Consider the following 23,874-nt stretch of genomic DNA (forward strand, 5'->3'; position numbering starts at 1 on the left):
CATAAAAAGCTGGCCAAAGCCCTGTCACCTTTTGCAGTTAGTCATGTTATTTTTGGTTCATGCCAACACGCACCACAGCTGTGACTCAACAGAACCACTGAAGCAAGAATTCGGAGTTGAAAGACCTCAACCCCAGAGAGCGCCTTTTCTCCCCTGTGGGTCATTACGCAATGTGTCTCCTTGCTTACCTTTCCGGTCTTCCCTGCACACACATGAGCGGGGCTGTCATTTGGCAGATGGAGTCTCTGAGTTACGTCAACACCTTCCTCAGAGCCCGCTGCAGGCTCAGGCTGGGAGCTTTCCTTCTTGGATGTTTATTTTACGTAAGTACTGACTGCCTTCTCAGACTTTTTTTTTTTTTTTAATTGTGTTGATATATTTCTCACTCAAATAAACCCAAAATAGGATAGGGGTTGATTTAAATGTTTGCACCTTCCCACGTGATAATGACAGTAGCTCCGTCAACTGGTTCTGTGTCTGTTTTGGCTTTTCCCAGTGGCTGTTCCTAAAATGAGTCTACGAGTTTAGACCTTACCAAATGGAAAGCAGGCCCCGGCTTCGACAGGGAATCTTTTTGGTTGTTTATTAACGTTATACATATCCTTTGCACTTTTACCTTCATTTTTTCCCCTGTTATTTCCTTATCTATTAAAATGTTGAGGGTAGGACCTAGGTAAGCACCCTGCTATGTTGTATTCTTAGCTCTCTCTCTCTTTTTATTACTTACTGCTTAAATTTGAGAAATGCCCCAGCTTTCCCATACAGGGGCAAATGGAAGGAGGATACAGAAAAAAATTGTTCACATGTATGAAGTATAGTTTTGTGTGTGTGTGTTTTTTTTTTAAATGTGTGTGGGTGTTTTGCCTGTATGCATGTCTGGGCAACACAAGCACACAGTATCTGTGGATACCAGAAGAGGATATCAGATCCTCTGGAAGTAGACATTTGTGAGTTGCCATATGGGTGCTGGGAATTGAACCAGGGTCCTCTGGAAGAGCAGTAAGTGCTCCATTGAGCTCTCTCTCTTGGAGGAGCAGGAATCCAAGGCCATCCTTGGCTACATCCTTGGGCTACAAGTTTAAGGCCCAAGTTGGCCTTAAACTTGTCATAGAGGGGAGAGGGAGACGGGGAGGGAGGAGATGGGGAGGGAGGAGATGGGGAGGGAGGAGATGGGGAGGGAGGAGAGGGAGAGAGGGAGAGGGGGAGGGAGGAGAGGGAGAGGGAGAGGGAGAGGGAGGGGGAGGGGGAGGGAAGGGGAGGGAGGAGAGGGAGAGAGGGAGAGGGGGGTGCTGTACACTTATTCATCCAGTAGTTTACAGGGTAAGCCTTCTGTTGGATCAGTTGGAGTTTGTGTTCTGCTCATTGTTTAGCACTGAGCATCACTGAGACCAGACCCTAACTTGAGGATAACTGAAAATATGGCACCATTTCAGACCTTTCTCTCTGTTGTAGTTTAGCTTTTAAACACCTTCCAAAGGCTCAGTTTCCAGGCCATTGCACTACCAATAGGTGGTGGTACCTTAAAGAGGCAGAACCCCGGTGGGAGGAAATTAGGTCAGGGGGGTGCTCTTTTTTTTTTAATTTATTTCATGTATGTGAGTACACTGTTGCTGTCTTCAGACACACCAGAAGAAGGCATCAGATCCCCATTACAGATGGTTGTGAGTCACCATGTGGTTGCTGGGAATTGAACTCAGGACCTCTGGAAGAGCAGTCAATGCTCTTTACTGCGGAGCCATCTCACCAGCCCAAGGCGGGTACTCTTAAAAGGGATATTGAGATCCAAGTGTCATAGTCTCTCACTTTCTGCTCATCATAAGGTGAGCAGCCTCCTCCTCCGTGTGTTCCTGCTATGCTCTGTTGTGCTTCGACAGGCTTAGAGCAGCAGGGGGAGGTAGTTGTGAGCTAAAGCCTCTGAAACACTGACCCAAAGTCAACCTTTCAGCCTTAACTGTGGATCGCCTTAGGTATTTTGTCACAGTGATGGAAAATTGACCAATACAATGCAAAGGGTTTTGTCCTAAAGGAAAATACAGTATTGTGCCTTTTGGATGTGGGAAGCACTACATCCCTAAGGAACATGTGTGAAACTCTTAGGAACCTTCTTAAGACATTTTCTAAAAGAGAAAGGGGAAGGTGCTCTGCTAGAATGTCTCCTTGCAGACTGGTCCGGGAACTGGTTTTTAGCGAGGGTAGCTGCTATAGGCCCTTAATTTAAATTTAGGGGACTTATGTTTCCTTTTGTAATGTTCTCTCTCTCTCTCTCTCTCTCTCTCTCTCTCTCTCTCTCTCTCTCTCTCTCTCTCTCTTTCCCTCTCTCTCTCTCTCTGAGACAGAAGTTCACTCTGTGGACCAGGCTGGCCTCCAACTCAGAGAGATCCTCCTTCCTCTGTCTCCTGAGTGCTGGAATGAAAAGGCCTGTGCCACCCCCTCCCAGTTTGTGTTGTTCTCTTACGTTAGTATTTTTATCTCAAAATACTAACTGCCATTAGAAAACATTTTTGTGTGCGCATATGCATGGAATTTGTGTGCCCGCTGAGGCCAGAAGAGGGCTCCAGATCCCCTGGAGCTGGGGTTATAGGCAGTTGTGAGCTACCATGCAGGTGCTGGGAATTGAAGAGTTTCGAGCACTCCTAACCACTGGGCCATCTCTCCAGCCCCTGATCTGCAGTGTTTGAAGAAGACCCGGCAGAAACCTCCTAGGTTCATCGTCTTAGTTGTAGATGCAGAAAGTAGCACAGAGAGGCCAAGGGAGCTGTCTAAGGTCACATGGTAGATTAGTAGCAGAACTGGGATTCGAATCTACATTCAATATTTCTTTTGAATCACCACACTATGGAGAACAAATTAGATCACAGAAGTGATGGCTCCAAAGGATTTGGGTTTTTAAATCCTAAAAAAATGATTTCAATCACTAAATGTCAGGAGCAGTAACACTGAGACCATTAAGCCAAGGATGAGGATTTTGGAGTAAATGGAAATTGTGTTTATTTAAAGAAGGAAGTGCTTCCTCTCTCCTTGTAGAGATAATGATTTTTAGATTATCTTTTAAATTGTTGACTTTTAGTTTGGAAGAGCAGCTAACTTTGAAAGACATGTTGATAAACTAAAGTTTTACTTGTTGAGTTTCTGTAAACAGATGGACACTAAAATGTTATCTGTGAAAAAGATTCACTTGTTCCTGGCATGCATGAGCTCAGTAAATATTTGTTGGATTATCAAATAAAAATGGCAGTGTTTTTGATTATAGACATACTAATAAGATGTATAAAACACAGAGTTTAGAAATATAGCCAGATACAAATTAACATGCTGACTGACTGTCTGTCTGTCTTTCTAATTTCGTTTTTTAGAGACAAGGTCTGACTCTAGTCCAGACTGACCTGAGACTCATGCACTCTATAGCCCAGGCTGGCCTTGAACTCACGGCAATCCTCCTATTTCAGCCCCCCAAATGCTAAGCTGAGCTTACAGACGTGAGCTACCATTTCTGGCTTGACTACTTGTATATAAAGCACAAAACCAGGCAAAGTTAATTTAGACTGTTAGAAGTCAAGATTTTTGCTCATTCACGGATAGGTTCCTAGATGTCATTAGGAGTTGCTGGAAGGGAACTTGAGGGGTTCACCATGTTTTCCAGACCTGGTGCTGGTTATTTATGAATACTCAGTTTGTGAAAATTTATTGATCTTTGAATGTCATATATATATATATATATATATATATATATATATATATATATACACACACACACATATGCACATACATATACATATACATATACAAGAACAGTGGTGTCACACACCTTTTGTCTTAGCACTCAGGAGGCAGAGGCAGGTGGGTCTCTCTGAGATCAAGGCCTGCCTGGTCATCAGAGTAAGTTCTAGGACAGTCTGAGAGAGAGAGAGAGAGAGAGAGAGAGAGAGAGAGAGAGAGCAACACAAAAGGAAGCATAAGTCTCCCCAGTTTAAATTAAGGGCATTACTTTTTCATTTAAAATTGTATATATATTTATATATAGATATGTAAAATTTCATGATAAGAACAGAAAGGGTTAACAGCTACTTACTTCTTGGAAAAGAATTGCTACAGTGTGCATTTACGGAATGATGTCAGGGTGGGGTTCTTCCTCTCTTCATGCTAAGCCTTTGCAACACTCAGGCTGTCGCTGACTACGCTGAACTTGGAATGCCTCACGGCTTTTGCAGCTCCCTTTGTGGGCTTCTGACAGGTTTATCACATTTTTGACAGTTACAAAGCATGTGTTAGACATCAGGATGACACTTGGTGATGCCGGAGAGCCCGTACGCGCCGGATCTGTAAACTGAAAATGTCTTGGCAGAAAATAAAACACAGTGTCACTCAGCTGGCCTGGGTTGCTGGTTTTATGGACACACTCTTAGTGTGATTTCATAAAAATACAACGCTGAGGGATAATCTTTCTAAACTAGCAAGCTGGCTTTGGAACATGGCATCCAAATGACTACCCGTTCAGAAGGAATGTATAGCCTTAGATGTACTAACGTGTGTCCGGCAGGACCATCACGCATCTTATTTTTAAAAAGATAAGTAGTTGATACCCAGGGTGATATTTGGATTATCAGAGGCTGAGCTAAAAACCTCTCTTGGGTAGATTTTTATCAGTTTCCCACCTCATCTTTCCCCTGAAGAGGCCAGTGAGTTTTGTTTTGTTTTGTTTTGTTTTGTTTTGTTTTGTTTTGTTTTTTTAAAAACTGACAATCTCAAAAGATTCACACGGAACCAGGGCCCTGCTCCTTATATACTGCACTTTGGAGCTAGCTATTTTATTTTCTTTAATGTGCACGGGTGAGGGTGTCAGAGCCCCTGGAACTGGAGTTACAGACAGTAATGAGCTTGGAGCTAGCTGTCTTTTTAGTACAGCCGTAACAAAGGAATCCTTTTGTCTAGGAGATATGTTCACTCAGTATTTGATGGTCTAGGGTGAGTTGCCTGCATCAACAAAAGTTAAGATGCAGGTAGATTCACTTTTCAGTGGGAGGCTCTCGATAAATGAATCCAATCGTTGCATAAATAAATACCTCTTTACAAAGGAGAGTCTTTCAGAATCTTTCCTCAGTGGAATGTGTGTGCTTCAAATGAAAGTGTCTGCTCTCTGTGTTTTGCAGTGAATAGTCAATTGATCTATTTCTTTGTGTAAAATGCTAATGAATTAGACCCAGTCCCATGTGATATTCATAACTAGATTTATTTAGCATGTTACAGTGTGAAGGCTATGTACTATTTCTTTACCTATTCAATCCTCAATTCTTTTAGTATTAAGTATAATTATTCTCTCCCTAGAAGGCTTAAAATTTTTTTTAAAGATTTATTTATTTTATGTAAGTACACTGTAGCTGTCTTCAGACACACCAGAAGAGGGAGTCAGATCTCATTACGGATGGTTGTGAGACACCATGTGGTTGCTGGGATTTGAACTCTGGACCTTCGGAAGAGCAGTCGGGTGCTCTTACCCACTGAGCCATCTCACCAGCCCCTTAAAAATTTTTTTTAAAACATTTTCTTTGAAAAAAGAGTTTTCAAAAATATGACCGATTATGCTGAGAGAATTGTTTTCAAATTGGAAAACCTGTTTTCCAAGATAATAAGTCACTTATTCAGCAAATAAATTTTATTTCAAAATATTCACTATCTTTCCCCAACACCCCCGTCCCCCACCGAGTGGTACACTAGGGATGGATCCCAAGGTCTTAGCATATCATGTAAAATATTCTATCCCCTGAGTTATACTGCCTCTACCAACACTTTATTTGCAGATATCTGTTGAGCATCTCCTGGGAGTCACAAAGGATGCTGGGTACTGGGGAGAATACCCATGGTCCTTGACTTCTTGACAATTACAAAGTTGTTTGCAAACAGCAAACATTTTAAGTTTTTTTTTTTTTAAAAAAAACATTTTAGTTACACACAAATAATAAATGCAGTGGCCCATTGGTATCCGTAGGGAGTTGGTACCAAGACTCCCCTTGGATACCAGATCTCTCCATGCACAAAACCCTTTTGTAAAGTGGTCTAGTATTTTCAGAGAACCTATACATACCCTCTTGTGTATTGAAACTGTGTTTCATGACTTATAATACTTAATAAAACCTATATTGTATTGCCTAGGGAATTATGATTTTAAAAACATCTGTACATGTTCAGTACAGACGTAGGGTTTTTTTTCCTGAATATTTTTGATTTGCAAGTGGTTGAATCCATAGGTAGAGGATGGATAGACACACGGCACCAGCTAGTTAAACTATGCTAAACACTACCAAAAAAGCTGTAGAGAGCAGGGTGAGCAATTGTTAACTAGAGTTATCAGTTGTTACAGAGGCACGGAAAGCTTTTTAGAGGAAGTGACATGGAGAAATTAGGGCAGGAATGGGGGTGGTAGAGAGTTTTGGTAGGGAGGAGAGGGTTGTTTCAGAGGGAAAGAACAGAGGAAAAGCCAAGTCCCTGAGGCAGGATACTGAGACCTTAGGAGGTAGAAGAAGCCTAAGAGTAACAAGCCCACGTTGAATGACAATGTTAGAGGTACAATTTAGATTTCAAGTCTGTTGTGGCTGCTGGTAGAAGAATGGATGCTCTGGAAAGCAGAGAGGCACAGGACCCGGAAGATGAGGGCTTCATTCGAGTCATGAGGCAAGAGTGTTTTAAGAAGAGGGACGGCGTCATGTGTGTCAGTTTCTATGAGCAATTTGCAAAGCTCTTGGCTTTCACAGGCTCAGACCATGACGGGGAAGGTAGAAGCCAGTTTGACTAAGTTAAAGAGGAGATAGCACATGCAGACCACTCTTCATGGAAAAAGGAAAAGACGGAAAGGAAGCTTTTGAGAGCATTGTGTCTAAACAAATTTGGGATCCTAACCCATGACATATTAAGTGACATATTAAGAGCTGAAGCATCTTGGAAAATTAATAGGTCTCAGGGATGGTGCCCTCATGAATACTCTCAGTGCTCTTAGAGAAGAAGCTTGTTGTTCATCCTCTCCACCATGTGAGGACACAGCAAGAACATCCATGAATTAGAAATTCCCCACCAGACACAGCATCGGTCCCTTGACCTGGGGTTTCTCAGCCTCCAGAACCGAGAGAGTTAAATTCCATTGTTTATAAACCACTCAGTCTGTGGCCTTTTGCTTTGGCAGCAGGAGCAGACTGACACAGAGTTTGTATTTATCAAGGGCTTAAAAGGAAGGCCTCAACAGTGAAAAAAAAAACTCAAACTAAGGCACTTGGCAGAGGTTGAGTGTCATGTATTACACACACACACACACACACACACACAGGGAGAGAGAGAGAGAGAGAGAGAGAGAGAGAGAGAGAGAGAGAGAGAGAGATAATGGTGGTGGTGGTGGTAGTGGTGGTGATATGTGTGTGAGAAAAAGTCTTATAGGCACACACTTTTGGCTCATCAAAACAACAACAGTAGCAACAACAACAAATTCTAAAATAAAAACAACAACAAAGCCAAAATACAAACAATCCCCCTAAAAGACCTGGGCAGTCAAAGATATAGCCAGAGGCATATAGAAGCCTTTACTGTGATTTTACTCTGCCTCTGAGGTAGTAAAGAAAAAACAAAAAAATCCCTGGAAACCCATGGACACAATTACCTTGCGTGTGACCACGTGACACTTGGTCTGCCTACAGATGTATGTCTTTGATGTGAGGATCATTTATTTATATACCTTTTAAAAGTCTCTACTTGTTATACTTTGTCCTTCATCTTTTAATAACCCTAACATTGAAACGGATTCTATTTGGGATAGTCCATCACTGTAATGAGACAGGAGGAGCAGATGTGCCTATAGCCTTGGTGAAAAGAATGGAGATTGTTTGTCTTTCCAGCATGACAAACGGCATAAAACACAAGTACATATGTATTCAACACAAACAGAATTCAAGTAGTTTAAGAAAATATATTTAGAAGAAGAAGACCCTAATAATTCCAGTGCTTGAAAGTTCCTGTAGGTGAGCCTAACCCCTAGATCTCTCAGGTGTGCAATATAACTAAACCACATAACCAAGCAACACATGGAGTCCGTGTCATCTTTTGCAAACCTAGAATAAAAATATTGCATCACTGATGAATCAGCTCTTCCATGAAACCATCCCAAACATATTATCTATTTAGATGTTAGGGTTATTAAAAGATGAAGGACAAAGTATAAAAAGTAGAGACTTTTAAAAGGTATATAAATAAATCATCCCATCAAAGACATACATCAGTAGGCAGACCATGTGTCACATGTTCACAAGCAAGGTAATCGTGGTCATGGGTTTTCAGGGCATTTTTTTTCTCTTACTCTGAGTACCATATTTAAAAGGCAGATGATCATGAATCAAGAGACAGACGGTTTCATCGCGATGGGGAGCTGGTTTTCTTGCAGTTAAAGCTGCTTCTTTCTCCTGGTGCTAGCGGCTCAGGCTTTATTGGGGGCGGAATTGAGAGCTTACTGAGACGCAGTGCTGTTCTGTGAGATTCACTCTGTGGATTATTATGAGATTTTAAACTACTTTTAATTCAAGCTAGGGACTGAACATTGGGTTTGGGGGGGGGTCTTCCTTCAAAATATTAAGCGTTTGATGAAGACATTGGATGGCTATTCTGAATGGACTATTACATTATTAAACCTTCCCCAATGCTGTTAAGAGGGGGTTTTGAAAGTACACAGTTGAAGGCATAGATTAAAAAAAATGTTTAGGGTTTTACATATTGACCGTATGAAACTGAGAAAGAATGGAATAATTGCTTGATTCCTTCTTGCTTGAATTTTCAATTTGCTTCTGTTGCTGTTTGACGACTCACCCTAAGAGTAGCATCTTAGAACACACAGGCTTTCTACAGAGGGTTAAGAACCTGGGAGCAGCTCATGCCAGAGTCCTGGACTCCTGGAGCCTGTGAGTTGGCTGTCAAGCTGCCAGCTCCACTGCAGACTCACCTGAAGGCTTCCCCAAGGTAGGCTTTTGCTCTTGGTCTGTGGGACTGAAGCTAGGCCTTCATCTGTTCTCTACTGGTCGGCTTCTCCACAGGACAGTTCCTAACATGGCGGCTAGTTTTCCTCAGAGCAAAAAGGTGGGATGAGGGAAAACTATGGGTTTTGTTTGTCTGTTTGTTTTTGTGTTTTTCATAACCAAATCACAAAAGGGCTTTCTTTCTTTACGTAAGAGGTGACTTGCAGGAAATATGGGGAATCACTAGCAGCTGCCTTTCTGGATGTTTAACCCCACAATTCACTGTTTCTTGAGTTCTCTTTCCTCTACAGTTTTCATCTAGTAACATGGCCTCAAATTCCTTAGGAAAACAGATGATAGCATTTTCTTTTATCTTCTCGTGCTGGGCCAGACAGGACAGGATGGTGAAAGAGTTCATCCCAACGTGAAGAATGACACACAGGTTAAAGCTTAGTAATTACCTAATTATGGAGTTTCCAATTTAATACTGTCACACTGTGGTTGACGACAGGCAACTGAAATGACAGAAAAACACCAGAAAGGGAACAGTGGTACTACTTTTATGTACATGAATTTTGTTTTTAAAAATGAGATTGGTTTTTTCTTCCTTTTAAAATTTTAGTGTGTGTGTGTGTGTGTGTGTGTGTGTGTGTGTGTGTGTTGCATAGCACATGTGGAAGTCAGTAAATAACTTTGTAAGGTTTGGTTCTCTTCCTCGACCCTCACAGGAGCTCCAGGGATTGAACCTGGGTTACCAGGCTTGTGTGGCAAGTGTCTTCACCCTCTCACTGACCTGGTTTTGGTTTGAGATGGGATCTTAGACTTGTCATTCTTCTGCCTCAGCCTTCTGAGGGGTGGGATCATGGGTATCCATCACTGTGACTTAGGAAATTAATTTATCAGTAAATAGTACTTATAATCTAAGGGGTGGGTGTTCTGTTCGCTTGGGGATCCTGTTTGGCTATGTCAGAGGAACCTCCAACCAAATGCCTGGAATAGAAATTCCATTTTTGCTCTTTCCCAAACTTGTTTTCTGTAGTGTCCCCCACCTCCAACAGCACCTTTAGTTTTCCTGTCTACTTTTCTACTGTTTTTATCTCTCTGCTACCTGACTCATTGCAGAGCATCTGTCCTTTATACTGTGCACAACGCCCATTAAATAGCTGCCTGGTAAGACCTTCTGGGTGCCCTTCCCTTTATCCTCTGGGAATTCCAGTTTCTCAGACTCGTGTGTAATGTGTCCCCTGATTGTCCTTCCAGGCTCAGATCATGCAGTCCACCTGCACTTACTAAGTGTCAGCTGTCACCTGCAGGCTCTGAAGAATGCCAGCTTCTCCAAGGCAGTTCTCCCTGGGCCTTTTGCACATTCTGTTCCTTCACTTTGAAATTCTTTTCCTTTCTGTCTCTCACAGTGACCAAGCTGCCTGGCAGTGGTGGCACATGCTTTTAATCTCAGCACTCTGAAGGCAGAAACAGGCAGAGGTCTCTGGTGAGTTTGAGGCCAGCCTGGTCTCCAGAGTGAGTTCCAGGATAGCAACACCGATACAGAGAAACCCTTTCTTGAAAAACCAGAAACAGAAATTTTCTTTCTCACCACTTTTTTTTTTTTTTTTTTTTAAATCCAGGGAAGCCTACCCAGACTCCTTTGGGCTCACCTAGACATTTCTTCCCCTGCACACTTCCCCTGCGGCAGCCGCTGTGAGGTATTGGCTGCTCAGCGTTCCCACCTACAGCAGACCACACACTCATGAAAAGTGGTTATTGTCTTCTCATCAGACAAAGCCCAAGCCTTTGTGGTGGTGTTTGATACTGACACGTGTGCCCGGGGATGCTCTGAGACTGCGTGTGTTCACCCCACCCCAGCTGTCGGGGAAGAGGGAAGATGGCATCTATTTTCCTGGCTCAGACACAAAACCTGGTTCCCTGGCTGTTCAGCCAGACTCCTCCCCCTGGGACCTGTCGTAACCTGAGGTGACTCTCTGGAGGTGCTCCTTCGAGGTCCTGGGATTTTTTTCTGAAGGAAAACATGGAAACATGCTTGCCCGAGGAAGGACAACAGCCACCTTTCGAAGGCTGGTTACTGAGTCTGTCTGCTCAAATATAAGAGAAAAATGACACAGTCGTTACACTAACACACTTAACCCCGACCCAGCACTTCCCTGCACTGGAGTGTGAGAACATGTTCATTTTGTTAGCTGAATACAAACAGCTTCTTCTTTCTCCTCAGTTCCCAGCTAAGGGCATGGGCAAATCCCATTCTTCATGTGGCAGACTGTGCCCGGTGACAGCAGCCCTGTCCCCCCTAACCCCCATCCCCACCATTGCCAGGAAGTCCTTTCTCCTGCCTGTGCTGGGGCAGCAGGATAGGAGGCAGGTGTGAGCGTCCATCCAGAGGGCGTGTGGAAGAATCTGCTTCACACGCCAGGAGATTTGGTTCTGGTGGGGAACTCGAAGGAAACTTGTGAGAACAAGTGTCCCATTCACAGGCTGGGAAAATAAATGTTTTACTAATCCTTAAATAACATTTTACTCTGAGGTGTATTGGCAAATTTTAGTTTTATTTCTGTAGGAAAGTCTCATTTTTAGAAGTGTGATTTGTACACATTTAGGTAGTCGAAGTGAGGGCTAAAATTAGCGTCTATCATCCCGTTCTGATGTCCGCATAGGAGGAGGGTTAGGTGACTCTAAAAGCCCTGACGTTCCTGCAATGTTTATCCAAACAACTTGGTATTTGTCATCACAGACTGGAGCTTATTTTAAGCATTATAAACACACTTGCTCATCTATGTTTTAAGGTTATCTTCTCACAGAGAGTAGAAGCATCCTATATGTTTTTTTTCCCCCTACCCTAGGACTTACCCAAGGAAATTCCATCATTGAACAAATATTTATTGAGCAGTTTTACTGTGTGCCAGGCACTGTGCTAAGTTCTGAGAAACAACGGAGCCTATAATCTGGACTTGCCGGTAGGCAGAAGCGGGAGTGGGCTTCTTACCTGTTAGGATCAGGGTAGATGTTGGGAATGATTAAGACAGCGGCTACGGCTACATACTACCCATTCTGTCCCTCTCAGTTTGTTGATAGAGTCCATTTTACTAGCCTCCATATGAGGATTGGACAAATAATGCCGGGTAAAAGCTAAACAGATTGAGGTTCAAGTATCTGTTGGGGACCATGGTCAGCAATGGTTATACATTTATTGCTATCAAGCCACATGGGGCCCGGGGGGGGGGGGGAGGTCATCAAGCATTCTGAACAGAAGGGATTCCTTGGTGATCTGAAACATATGCAGTCTCAGGGAGACTGTCTCAAGGAGGAGTGTATCGACCAGAAGGCCTCTCTCCTCTTGACCTGCCTAGTGGTTGCTGTGGCCTGGGAGGGGCTGACTGTTGTACGGACAGGCTGGGTGATGCTTGGGGTGACCCAACCCTGCGGATTACAAGCCGAGGACCGTTCCTGGAGACTTGCATCCAAGCCTTTAGGAGCATCATTCATGACAGCCATCCGTGGAGAACACAAAGAAGAAGATCAACTTGTGGTTTCAGCCTGAGGAACTGTCAGGCTGCCATAATTTCCTCCCCTCCCCTCCCCTCTCCATTTCTATAGGCAGAGCAAGAGACTGTAGTAAATCTAATTATTTCTGAACCCCCTTTATAACCTGGTGTCTTAGGTTACTGTTCTGCTGTGAGGAGACATCACAAAACAAGGAAAATTATAAAATAAAGCCTTTTTGTGGTTGTTGTTTTTGAGATAGGGAGTCTCTCTTTGTGTGGCCTTGGTTGTCCTAGTATTTGCTCTGTACACCTGGCTGGCCTTGAACTCACAGAGATCCACCAGCCTCTGCCTTCTAAGTGCTGCGATTAAAGGCATGCACCACCATTGTCTGGCCAAGGATAAAGCATTTAATTGGAGGCTTGCTTACAGTTTCTTAGGGTTAGTCCATGATCATCATTGCAGGGAGTGTGGTAGCAGGCAGGCAGGCATGGGGCATAAGTGGTGGCTAAGAGCTTACATCTTATCCATAGGCAGCAGGCAGGGAGCTAGACTGGCATGGGATTTTGAAAAGCCCACCCCAGTGTCATACCTTCTCCAATAAGCCCACATCTCCTAATCCTTCCTAAACAGTTCATCAACTAGGAATGGAGGATTCAAATAGATGAGCCTATGGAGGCTAATCTCCTCCAATCCACTCCCTAGCAAGAAACTCTTGGAGCCTTGAGTGCTCCCCAAGTCTTGTTATGCATTGCCGTCAGATGGAAACACTCCGCTTCACTGTGTGTTTGTTTGTTTTTAAAGCATCCAACTGTGGCTTGCATTCCTTGATGGACTACACCATCTGGCTCTGACTGGAGAAACTCCAGCATGTTTAATATATTTGTTCAAGTAAGAGGGGGAATTTAGCATGTGCTCTTCAGTTAAAGGAAAGGGCGTCAACACTCCAGTGCTTATCGGAAGACTCATGGCAGTCAAGCTGGAGTCACCGCAGACAGTCAGTGTCTGGGTGTTGGGAAGCTGGCTCTGGGAAACCTGTCTTTCTCTGAGGATCCAGCTTTAGCCCTCTTCAAATGGGCATGGAAACCCCACATCTCGGTAGCCTCCTCGACCTTCCCGATGTAAGTTTTCCATCTCACTGCCTTAATCTGTTGCTGTCATCAAATCTGTATCAGAATCTCACAAGGAAAAGGTCAGTTTGTGGACTCTCCCCATGTCTCTCAGCCTTGTGTTCTTCCTTCCTGATGCTCCACAATTATTTCTACCACTTTCTTTCGGTTGGGAAATAAACTTCCTTTGCCCATTCTTTTCTTCCTTCCTTCCTTCCTTCCTTCCTTCCTTCCTTCCTTCCTTCCTTTTTTAGAGATTTATTTATCATTATAAATAAATACACTGTAGTTGCCTTCAGATGCATCAGAAGAGGGCATCAGATCTCATTGCAGATGGCCGTGAACCACCATGTGGTTGCTGGATTTGAACTCAGGACCTTTGGAAGAGCAGTCAGTGCTCTTACCTGCTGAGCAGGTCCCCTTGCAATCGATACCTTAAGTATACCTCTGCCTAAGAATGACTTCCTCAAAGGAGCGGAAAACTTGCACGGACACAGCAAACTGGCCTGGATGTTTAAAGCAGCTCCCTCTTTGTCATTTTTAAAACCCAGAAGGGGCAAAACCTGCTTCAGGAGGGGAATGGGTAGAAGAGTGGTTCTCAACCTTCCTACTGCTGTGACCCTTTAATACAGCCCCTCATGTTGTGGTGACACCCCTCCCCCGTGATAAAATTACTCTCATAGCTGCTTCATAACTGTAATTTTACTACTGTTATGAATCTTACTGTAAACATCCGTGTTTTCCAATGGTCTTAGGTGACCCCTGTGAGAGGGCCATTCAATCCCCAAGCGGTCCTGATTCACAGGTTGAGAACCACTGGGATCGATGAAGCCTGATTCAGCCAAACAGTGAAATAGTTATCATTCGGTGCTAAGACCAAACACCAACACAAAACTACAACAAAAACAAGGCCCGAAGGAAACTGAAGTGTATCATGTGAGTGAAAAAACCTGGAGAGTTTGTCATTCCAACTCTGTATGATACTGAGGAAGGCAAACCCAAGAATACACTAAAAACAAGCAAAACAACATCACATGTGGTGGGCTGAATATGCTTGGGCCAGGGAGTGTCACTCATGGAAGGTGTGGCCTTGTTTAGGAAGTGTGTCACTATTTGGGTGAGCTTTGAGATCCTCCTTCTAGCTGCCCCGGGTGCCTCTCAGCTCCTCCTGCACCATGCCTGCCAGGATGCTGTCATGCTTCCCACCTTGATGATAATGGACTGAACCTCTGAACCTGTAAGCCAGCCCCAATTAAACATTGTTCTTATAAGAGTGTCTGTTCACAGCAATGGAAACCCTAACTAAGAGGACACACAATCACATTTCTGGGGATGCAAGTGAGGGGATGAGTGGAGCTCAGGAGGTTTTAGGGGGGGAGTGAACTTGTTCTAAGTGAGATGGATTATGGGGGTGGGAATATGCATTTGGGGGTCCACCACCAAGAACAAGCGATGTTATCTATAGACTCTCGGTAATACAATGATGTGTCAAGGAGGTTTATCAGTTGTAACAAATGTATCACTGTGGTGGGGAGTTCAAGGGGAAGTGTTGAGAGGATGTGGGAAACTTGTATCTTTCAGTTTTGGTGTAAACCTGAAAACGCCCTCAATTGTTTGTTTGTTTGGCAAATTGACAACAGCACAGAAATCAAGCAGATGTAGAAATTATCTCCTATCATCCAAATCAAAGCGTTTTAACTACTTGTCACAGACAGAACACTCACCTTGTCAACTACCCATCCTAAACCAAGTGAAGAGTCGCAAATCTTGGCAACAAAACAGTTAGTTTTATATTTTATATTGATCTATTGCAGAAAAAAAAACCCACTAACACTTGCTAATTAGGCTGAACATCATAGATGGCAGAGGAAGCGGGGCTTCGGAGGTAGAATCCGTCCATTCTGATAGCCTGGAGAAAATAGGGGATGGAATCAGCAGAGTTCTAGATACCCGTGGAGCAATCATGAAAGATATGACATTTCTTTGACTAGTCCCAGGAGGAAGAGAAAGCACTCTAAATTTCTTTCTTCCCTTTCCCTCTCTCTCCTCCTTTCCTACCCTCCTCCCTCCTTTTGCTTTCTTCCTCCATTTTGACAGGGTCTCAATGTACCCCAGACTGGTCTTGAACTCTCTATGTAGAGAAGAATGAGCCTGAATTGATATCCTTGCCTCTATCTCTGGGTACTGGGACTATAGTCCTGTCCCATCATGCAGTTTATGTGGTACTAGGGAATAAGCCCAGGGCTCTGAACACTTGAAGAGCAAGCACTCCACTCACTAACTGAGTTACAAACCTCAGGCTCCTCTTTTGTCTGCAGCATGCCCTCAAGTCTGGCAATATAGCTAAGGCTTGCTTTCTTTGTGATCCTCTGTCTCAATGGGGATTACAGGTATATGCCACCATACCAAATTTCCCTCCTCATATTTGAATACATATCTTCATATTTAGGAAGCTGAGAAAATCCTAAACAAAATAGATCCAGGGAAATTTACTCCATGATATAATTAAACTGCTGAAAACTAGAAACAGAGAGAAAGTCTTGAATGAAGACAGGGAAGAAGATGTTATTTGCACAGAAAAACAGTTCCTTGTAAGGACAGCAGATAGTCATCTAAAATCATGGTGGAAGTGGCACAGCATGCTTTGGATTTGAAAGAAAAGAGCTATCTACTCCTCAGTTACCGCTAGTGAATCTGCCCATAAACACAATGGTTAGTTTTTAAATGTCAACTTGACACAACCTAGACTCACATGAGGGGTTTCAGTTGAGGGGTTGCCTAGAGCAGATTGATCAGTGCATATGTGTGTGGGAAACTGTCTTGATTGCTAATTGATGTAGGAGGACACAGCCTACCTGTGGGTGGCATCATTCCCTAAGCCCTGAACTGCAAGAGTGAAGAAAGCAAACTGAGCAAAGGAGGCAAGCAGACAGTATGGACACATTGTTTCTCTCTGCTCTTGCATGTATGGACCTACTGTGAGTTGGACACCAGTCAAATCTCCATTGATCACCTGTCCTCCATAAGCCCCTACTTTAACTGGAGGGTTACAATGTTTCTTGGGATCTCCGAGGATCAGCCCCAATTCAAAACCACTATCCAGTAGACCCCAGAAAGTCTGATTAGTTCCTTTTCCCCAGTGTACAGTTACTCTTGTAAAAGGCCGTCCCTCCCTCTGGGGAAAAACTGGAGAAAGGCTAACAGCAAAACTAGTTCAAGTCTGGAAATTGATTCACTGGCCAAGATTGCCTTTTGCCATGATCCAATGTAGCCTTTCTTTCATTTGTTTGAGAATTTTTTTCTGTGTATGCAGATGGAACAGATATGCAGTAGGCTTCCTATCTATTTCTTGCCTGGAAACACCATGATTGATTAGCTAGTACCAAAGGTCCGTACGAGTCATTCCATTAGAAATTTTACCTCTCCTGTGCTGACCATTACGGGCTATGTTATTATAATGTTGCTTTGTCTAAGCTGTCTGTTATAATAACTATGATCACCTTTTCTCTGCTGATTCAATGCTGCCACCTGGCCCTTGCTACCTGGGGACCCAATTAAACCCATTGCATTTAATTCATCCAATTGAGCAACAGCAACTCCGAGGTCTGGCACAAGGAAAAGGGCAAGAACAAAACTCTTCAAATGTGCTGGTGCCCTTCTCACCAGTTTGTGTCTTACAGGTTTTGTGAAGGGCATATCTTCTGGAACTTCCTATTATGGAGGATTAGGTTTTACACAGCATATCCACTCTAGCATTGCAATTTTCCTGAGCCTTAAAATCCTCTCATCAACATTAAATCAAGGGATATCAGGCATCTCCATACATGTGATTATAATATATCTTATTACATTATTATAACAGATTTGTTACATTCCATGAACCACTGAGTACAGTATTTTTTAAAGATCTATTTATTTTGTGTATGTGATTACACTATCACTGTCTTCAGACACCAAAAGAGGGATTTGAATCCCATTACAGATTAGCCACCATGTGGTTGCTGGGAATTGAACTCAGGACCTCTGGAAGAGCAGTCAGTGTTCTTAATGGCTGAGCCAACCTTCTAGCCCCAAGTATAGTATTATTAATTATATCCTTTAATTCTATTGGTCTTCCCTTAATATCTTTCTTTCTGTCTCTGTGTGTCTGTGTCTGTGTCTGTGTCTGTCTGTGTCTGTCTGTGTCTGTGTCTGTCTGTGTCTATCTGTGTCTGTGTCTGTGTCTGTCTGTGTTTGTGTCTGTGTCTGTGTCTGTCTGTGTCTGTGTCTGTGTCTGTGTCTGTCTGTGTCTGTCTGTGTCTGTCTGTGTCTGTGTCTGTGTCTATCTGTGTCTGTCTGTGTCTGTGTCTGTGTCTGTGGTGTCTGTGCCTGTGCCTGTGCCTGTGCCTGTGCCTGTGCCTGTGCCTGTGCCTGTGCCTGTGCCTGTGCCTGTGTCTGTGTCTGTGTCTGTGTCTGTGTCTGTGTCTGTGTCTGTGGTGTCTGTGTCTGTGTCTGTGGTGTCTGTGTCTGTCTGTGTCTGTCTGTGTCTGTGTCTGTGTCTGTGTCTGTCTGTGTCTGTCTGTGTCTGTGTCTGTGTCTGTGTCTGTGGTGTCTGTGTCTGTGTCTGTGGTGTCTGTGTCTGTGTCTGTGTCTGTGTCTGTGTCTGTGTCTGTGTCTGTGTCTGTGTCTGTGTCTGTGTCTGTGTCTGTGTCTGTGTCTCTCTCTCCCTGTCTCTCATACTAACCATCCAGGATACCACTGGAGGTTTTTCATTTGTTGTTTACCTTTGAGATGAGGTCTTGTTATGTTGCCCAGGCTGATCCTTCCCACCACAGGGCCCCAAGTGCTGGAACAGTGGAACCATCATGTGTGACTTACAGAAGTTTGTGTAAAGCTATTTCCTTTTGGGGTCCTTGAGTCTTGGGAGTGATTCAGCAGTGGAGAGATCTCTAAAAGGCTATTCGGGGACTTGTCTTGAAGTTGTGCTTGCATAGCAAGCTTCTGATCATTTGGGGTAGATTCTGTACTCCAGGGGCAGACAGTTATACGTTTTCCACAGCTCCTTAGCATTACAATAACCTTTAGGGAGCTTGACTTAGGCTCTCAGCCAAGGGCAGAGGAATAGAGGTTGTAATGACTTGATTTTGTATGAGCTTAGCACATCTCCTTGACATTGGGCTCTGTCTTCAGAATCTGTCGGGACCCATCATTTCCCCTGCATTTTGTTTCCCACTAAGGGTTGCTGTGAATCCTTTTCCTCTTGATCATAAACAAAAGGTTCCTTGCTGGTCTTCCTGGATCTGCAATGAGAATGTTATACTCAAAGTCCAGTGGCACAAAAGAGTCTCTTCACACATGGCTCTTGTCTCTCCTCTGCTCAGAGTCATCCAATGACCCTTGCAACTCACACCTGTTTGATGCTATTGCTTTATTTCTGATCAAAAAGTATTTACTGCATACAGCAAACTGTGTAAAGCATGGACAAAACACTCCTATAATTAAGAAAATTGACTTTACCTGTATGTGCTCCACCCACGTGAGAAAATGAACCAACAGTTGGAAAGCTTCTGTTGGGCTTCAAGCTATCATTCCTCTCGTGATATTTTATTTTTATTTTTTATTTTTGAAAAGGAGCTACTCAACTGTCGTCTAAATGAATTCAACCTGACTGAACTTCACACCCATGCAATGAGAGGATGTGTTCTTTCTCGTGTGCATGTTGGCAAGATGTGTCTATGTTGTGCCATCTCAAGCCTTTACTTCTATTTTTTATTTGTTTCCTTATTTATTTTAGAGTATGAAAGCCAACGTCCTTCCCAGGGTGTCCATTGTCCTATAACATCTTAGTATACCAACATTCCGACAGGATTTCCCATTGCTATTCCTTCTGATGCACCCTACTGTAGCCTCTTCTTGCTCTTTATCAGGATCCTCAGGCATGTCCTTGGCACAGGGGTTTGCATGCACTATTTCCATGGCCCAAAAGCCTCTTCTCAGGATACCCTCCTAGCTCATTTCCTTTAATCTACCATATCTTCACCCCAAAGCAGCTTTCTTCAAGAAGCCTTCCCTAAGCACCCATGTGCTTCTACCCTTCCCCCTGTCTACACATCCTCCATATTACTTACCATCCAAATACATATGTGTTTGGTTTGTTTGGTTTGTTGCTGAAATATCTGCTGAAACATCACCCATTTAGTGGCTGAAAACAACCCACACTTCCACCTTCTGTTCTGAGGGTGTGAAGTCTGGATGATGTCAATCCCTTCTCCATGGAAAGGTCCCAATAGACTGAGGACAAGAGGTCCCCGCCCTCAGCTCTTATCTGTAGGCTCTGACCAATCATCTGCTTATAAGTTCGTTCTGGTTGTTGACGTGATTAGCAATCAGAGCTGGGGTTGCTGTTAACTTGATACCTGTGAGCTGTGCCCTTTGCATTCCCTAACTCATTGCCACCTTGAAGCCAATGAGACTAGTCAAGTCTCTCTTGGGCTATGACTTTCTCTTGATGTCTGCTCTTTTTAAAGACTCTTGGGATTCTATTGGGCCCCTTGAATAATCCAGGACCAGTTTCGTCTTGAGGTTGCCTGTTTACCAATTTTAATCCTATCTTTTACTTTTGTAGCACACTGTAGAAACGCTGTTCACTTAGCTGTATCAGCTGGAGTGTAATTCCCAGCAACTTGTGGTACACTGTTCATCCCACTGTAGTTTCCGATCGTCCACTCCCCAGTTTAGACCACAGGTAGGTATAGTTCTCTGGTGTCTTCAGCTTAGGACCCTGCCCAACACACAGCAGACATTTCATTATTTGTTAAACGAATGACTGTGTAGATAGACTGGGTAGGTATATGGTCTTGTTCTTCTTTCAAAGCTAAAAGTCAATGATACTGATTTTTATTTTATTTTTATTTTTGAAACAGGGCTCACTATGTGGCCAGGATGGTGTGGAACTCAAGACCACCCTGACTTAGCCTCTGCAGCACTAGGATTACAACTGTGCACCATCCTCCTTGCCCCATGTGACTTTCCTTTCTAACCTGCATTTATTCAGTGTGGACTTTTTTTTTTTCTTTCTGGCCTCTGCATGACACCATATGGTTTTGCTCCTTAAAAGGACTGACAGCCCAATATGACATAGTTTCATGCAGCCTGCTAAATAGAGACACACGTGGTTCATAGAATGCCATGGACCCCAGAGGCTGACGGGTCAGGGAACCCTGCCCTACCCAACAAACATATGTCCAGTGCTTTCTCAGAACCAACCTCTTCAGGGATAATAAAACGAGAAATGGAGATGTATTGTTTGGTTCAATTTAAACATAAAAATGTGACTTCATGTACACATACCAGTTAGCCAATGAAAAATTCAGAAATGGCTTAATGAGTCGACTGGATTCCACTGATAACTTCATTGTTTGGAATTCTATAGACAGTTTGGGTTCTAGGAGTACAAGGTCTGAGTGCGTGAGACAAGTGAGACTCAATAAATAACAGATTTGCTATTTGGGTTACAGTGTGGAAAAAAAAATCTCTGGAAACAGATTTATATATTAGTTTTTCGCTTTGCCACCAGATGTCCTCCGAGTTGGAAAATATGATGGTCCGAGTGACATTTTGAAGTGTGAATGCCCAACATTTTTGAACAGACAGTGATGGGATAGTGTGAGGGACTGTGCATGTGACCGCAGACTTTGGGATGAGACACATATTTTGAAGTTTGTCTTACAGGTGTAGCTTTCAGAAGCAATATTTATTTAACACTCTGATGTTCATCTCTCGCACTCAGCAAACATTTACTTAACATAGTTCCTTTTCATTAAACCCAAACTGGTATTTTTAAAATGTGAGTGAGTGAGTTATTATATTTTGGAATTGATGTCAAACTCCTCCAACCTTGTGCTAATTATAATGCTGAGAGTTTAGGATTTTATGAGTGGAGTGTCCCAAGGACTCGGGGAGGGCAGACCTCAGGCTTTTAAGAACTACAGCCACATATTAGAGGACTTCTATGTTGAATTTTGAAAGCAACAGCTTAAGGCTTTGGGCCAAGCAGTTGAATGGGTCTGACTGAATACAAAAATCAACGAGTGTACTTGTGGTTTTGTTTTTGCTTTGTTTCGGTTTGGGTTTTGTTGAGAGAAGATTTCTCTACGTAGTCCTGGCTGTCCTGGAACTTGATCTGTAGACCAGGCTGGCTTCGAACTACTGGAATTACAGATGTGTGTCGTTACTGCCGGGTTACTTGTAGTGTATTGTTAATGATGTGGTTTATGGGCAAGAACAGAGCACTTAGCATATCAAATGGATAAGCAGTATCATTTTGAAACAAGGATATTTGGCATGTTAAATTAACAAGCACCATCTTTTCAAATCAGAATTTATTAGGCCAAACACATTGTAAACATAGAGCTCTCCACAACTGGTAAGGAACCACTTTGAAAGTAGGCATTTTTAAGAATTTTCTGTGAGTTACTCTGTGTCCCCGTGAGAATTCCCACCCTGTCTCTAGTATCACCAAACGTGTGGAACAAATTTGTGCTTTATGGTGAGGCCATCTTCACTTCGTGAAGTGGGGCAAGGGTGGGACAGACAACCTATTTCCAGAGACTGAGGCCATCTGCATGAAATGTCAGCCAAGCAACCAGATGTTTGCTATGGGTTGGCTCACACATCTGGCTTCTTGACGAGATTTCTCCTCTGCCCCCGCCCCCAACCCCCAAATGCTTGAGAGATGCTCAGAGAAAAGTGAGGGAAACTTGTCTGGGTTTACAGAGGAAGGGGCAGTAATATTTTGGTGTCCTGCAGGGGGCGAAGTGGCCTCTGATTTTCTCCAAGTGTTCACAGGTTCCAGTGAACTCTGGAGGCAGACCTGCTCAAACAAGTTCCTTCAATGCCATTATTCTGTATCCACTTAGAATCACACGTGTGCTTTGTGCTAGTCCTCTGCTCTGACACCTCCGGGCCACGTGGAGTCTCTAATGGGATGTGGTCAGGAAAACAGGAGCGGGAGGGACATGGATGAAGGTTCTCTTTCCACCCCGAGTTTCACTTGACATACATAGAGAAGCTGTGGTCCCAGTCTGATGTCATTGAACTCTTAGGATTATACCTCTTTATTCATCCCTTTGAACTAGGTGGGCCCAAGTGCTTGGCTGCCTGCTTCCTGTAAATATGGCATGTCCAGGTTGAGAGTGCACCATAGACATGCAGAACACATCTCTTGTGACCTTTGGCTGAATGTCACTGACCTTATGACATCTTACCTCACATTTTTTGGGGGGGGGGGCTTCCTCAGACTCTCATACTCACCACCTGAAGACACCCCCCAAACACCCCCTTATTTTAGCACTATTCTTTGAGAACAGAATTCCTCTTGGTAGGGGTGGGGAGTCTGTGACAGGCCTGAGTTAGAGATGCTGTTAAGGACTGTGGTTGATAATACTTCACTACATGTCATTTTAGACTCACGCCACAAGGGGGGGGGAACCCTACAGAGGGGGCAGTAGTGTAGCCCTACATGTCTGTTCTTCACTAGGCTCATTTTCACAGAGTCATATACCCCAAATGAGTCACAAGCTCGCTTTTTAAAAAAAGATTTATTTATTTATTTATTATATGTAAATACACTGTAGCTGTCCTCAGACACTCCAGAAGAGGGAGTCAGATCTCGTTATGGATGGTTGTGAGCCACCATGTGGTTGCTGGGATTTGAACTCCTGACCTTCGGAAGAGCAGTCAGGTGCTCTTACCCAATGAGCCATCTCACCAGCCCACAAGCCCACTTTTGTGTTTTAAATGGCACTCCCTAATGGAGTACCTTTAGGGCTTAGTTTGTTTTTCTATTTTTACAGATTCCAGTGTTGTCTTCACTGCCCTTATAATTTGCGCTTCTTTTATTCCGCATGTGTCTTGTCAGACCTCTTACAAAGAAGATGTGGCTGAGTGTGTGCAAGGAGGAGGCCCCCAGCTTGAAGCTCATGAGTACTTGTTGTGACTTCAGATCTTCTGAGTGGAGTTCCTGGCCTCTCTAGCAGCACAGCAGTGACTTCATACTTGTACAGTGTCCTGGACAGAAGAAACGGTGCACGCTTTTGATGTCTCTAGCATCCTAGCAACAATTATCTAAAATGTTTCAGACCCCATAAACCAATACTGAAAGTGGGTGGCTTATTTTCTTTCCTAATCCTTCCATTCTTGTCAGGTGAAAGACTCACATGTTTAAAGGGCATTTGCTTCTACCATCTAGAGATGAGTGGCCATTTGAGCCATGAATTGACATGTTTATTGGTAGAAGGCAGTGTTGGGAGTGG

General features: G+C 43.5%; 1 long non-coding RNA gene across 1 annotated transcript; it reads left to right on the top strand.

Moving 5' to 3' along the window:
• The first annotated feature begins 108 nt into the window (after window positions 1-108).
• Gm47990 lies at window positions 109-23,725 on the top strand. The gene is made up of 2 exons (XR_003950672.1): window positions 109-323; window positions 23,481-23,725. It is a non-coding gene; the product is annotated as a predicted gene, 47990 (long non-coding RNA).
• The last annotated feature ends 149 nt before the right edge of the window (window positions 23,726-23,874 follow it).

Source organism: Mus musculus, chromosome 13, assembly GCF_000001635.26.
Source record: "Mus musculus strain C57BL/6J chromosome 13, GRCm38.p6 C57BL/6J".
NCBI lineage: Eukaryota > Metazoa > Chordata > Mammalia > Rodentia > Muridae > Mus > Mus musculus.